This window comes from Amblyraja radiata, chromosome 7 (genome assembly GCF_010909765.2).
Source record: "Amblyraja radiata isolate CabotCenter1 chromosome 7, sAmbRad1.1.pri, whole genome shotgun sequence".
NCBI classification, from domain to species: domain Eukaryota; kingdom Metazoa; phylum Chordata; class Chondrichthyes; order Rajiformes; family Rajidae; genus Amblyraja; species Amblyraja radiata.
This window is the reverse complement of record NC_045962.1, coordinates 10,211,246-10,214,181: the sequence shown is the minus strand read 5'-3', so window position 1 is coordinate 10,214,181 and position 2,936 is coordinate 10,211,246.

Sequence of the window (2,936 nt, the reverse complement as noted above, 5' to 3'; positions counted from 1 at the left end):
GTCTGAGTAGCCTTTACTTTGAATTCTATTCTCTTGCATTTTATGGACGCCCTAATTAAATATTTCATTTGTACATCTTCAATCTTCAAATTGAAAATTTTCCAAGTCAGTGAGGGACAATTGATTTTCTTTTGTCTAACCTAGACCATGTTCTTAAATTGAGGTCTCCATCAACAGATTGAGGATGCTTGATTTGATTTTGGGAATTCATGCTTAATTGCTGAACTTATCAGCACTCTTGATTCTTAAAAGCAAACTTGAAAAATTACTCATTAGATAGTTACTAAATGAAAATTTATGGTCATTGACCAGGGGTGGAAGATTGCAACCTTCACGTGGTCCGCCCTGTTTCGACTAATGCAATCAACTCGACGTGCACAAACAGAAGATCAAATAGAACAAGTTGTCCAACAACTTTAGGCTGTGCACGCCACACAAAAGAAGAAGAAGAAGTCATTGATATAGCAGTGTAAATAGTCAGAACCTTTTTCCCAGGATGGAAATATGAAATACTGGAGGAAATGGCTTTGTTAGAAAGGTAAAGATTAAAGGTGATGTGCGGGTATGGTTTTTTTACGCGGAGAATGATTAGTGCCTGGAATACGCTGCCAGGAGTTGATGGTGGAGGCAGCTATAATAGTAATGTTTAAGAGGCTGTTAGATAGGCACATGGATAGGCAGGGAACAGAGGGATATGTATTATGTCCAGGCAGATAAGGGTTTGCCATGGCATGTTCGGTACGGACAATGTGGTCCGAAGGGCAAGTTCCTATGCTGGACCGTTCAATGTTCTATGATGCTAATAAAGAGAAGGGAAGGGAACTCACATTGGCTAGGTTAGTACATTCCCACAATCTTTCCATTCAGTTGTTGTGGCTCATCTGATTCATAGTTGATGTGTCAAGCAGATGCCACTAAAATTAATTTAGATTCCCTTGCATTTAAAGCCACTATATTGGTGATGATGAGGGCACGGTCAAGTACATTTTAATCATGTATTTACGTAAGCATTTTTTTGGTTTACACCAGATATTATCAGACATTCAAAAAAGTAAACCTGATACTGCTTGCAGTTTGTATATGGGGTTAGCGACAAGAAAATATCATTATTTCACCACGGATAGGACAGGTTTGGAGGGATATGGACCAAGTGCAGGAAGGTGGGACTAATGTAGCTGGGACATGTTGGCTGCTGTGGGCAAGTTAGCCCGAAGGGCCTGTTTCCACGCTGTAGGACTGATTTTCTAGTCAAAGGGAAAACTTAATCCACTCCTATCAGACCAAGATTTCCATTCAGAATTTGTGTATGCTTTATATTGACTAGACAAATTCGAAGTTAGTTTCAATAGGCAAGTGTATTAAGTATTTACTTTTCATTACATACGGATGTGTTGTAATAATTCACAGTTTGCTATATGCTTTCAAAGTGTAGTCCTGTTGCGCTAAAACAGTGGATGCCACTTTCCACTACACACAAGTAACTCTGGAGTTTATCAGGTGCAATGAATGTCATTAAGTCAGCGGCATGCTAGGAGGATGTTTAATGCCAAAAGCACAATCTGTACATGGTCAGGAAGGTGGTAATTGTAGTGATTTAAAAAAAATCAAAACTGAAAGTTATTTCAGGTTTAAAACATTCGATTTTCGGGATATACACCTTCACAGAAAAAAAAACATGGCAACAAATAACATTTTCAGGAATATTAATGGAATGAAACATCCTCATAATCTTGTAAGAACCAAGAGAATGCTGAAATAAAGTAGGTTGAGGATCTTCTAAGTAATATAGCCGCAGGCAGGCTGAATGGTTCTTCTCATTGGTAACTTCCCTGTGATATATTGATACTTCCGACATCTGCAGTTTGAAAACAGCACAGACCCAAAAGCAAATACAAATGTCTGAAAACGGGCTTCTTGAGTAAAACCGATCTCCATTCCAGCACAATTCTAATCCCTGTGAAGCCATAGGAAAACAAAATATTGGATTACTGCAACCCATTGCTTCTTTGTAGTTACTGGCACTCAGAAGACTACAGTCAACATTGAAGGTATAACCAACATTTGCCAGCGACAAAGGAAATTCAAAATGATGGCATTGGCCATTTAAAGAATTAACATTTCAGTCAACTCAGAGTGTTGTATTTTCTGTAGTAACTTGCCCCTTAAGTAGCCAATCAGTTGGCTTGTGAGTTGATAAATCATGTGTGACCTTGTATCTAAACTCGTGCATGCAACATCTAAGATTTAAAAGACAAAACTCCCTTAATTAATCACAGAGGATACAAATGGTCCTTAAAAGTTTGATGTTACGCCAGAAGTGTGTCGTAAAGAATAATATGACCTGAATGTGAAAATGCACAGCACGTTTCAATCTAGAAATGTAGTTCACCGTGGACTGATGAAAGATGCATCAAAGGCAAACAGTCAGTGATGTTTGGCACTGATGTTGCAGGATAACTTGCACTCCAAACACTGAGCCTTCAGGCATTTTGTGGAGTTCAGCTTCCTAACTTGCTGGAAAGCCTCAATGTAGGCTCACTTACCGGCCATGACTTAAACCAGCCTTGATGTGAGCTCTTGCGGAATGTTGTTCCCAGGTGCCCAACGATAAATTTCTAGAGCATAGGAAAGAACTGCAGATGCTGGTTTAAATCGAAGATAGACACAAATGCTGGAGAAATTAGCGGGACAGGCAGCATCTCTGGGGATGGGTGACGTTTCGGGTCGAGACCCTTCTTCAGACTGATACATTTCTAGAAGTCTTGCTTGATCTTGTCTCCGCGCTGGAGCTTCAGTGTTCCTCTGCTAACCCTAATACAAAGATGCACTTGAGAACTTAAGGTTTTAAGTAATCAAATCAATAATAAATTAACGATTAATGCTGGGATGTGTCAGAATTGACGGCCACCACAGCCTTCTGTGGCAATGAATTCCAC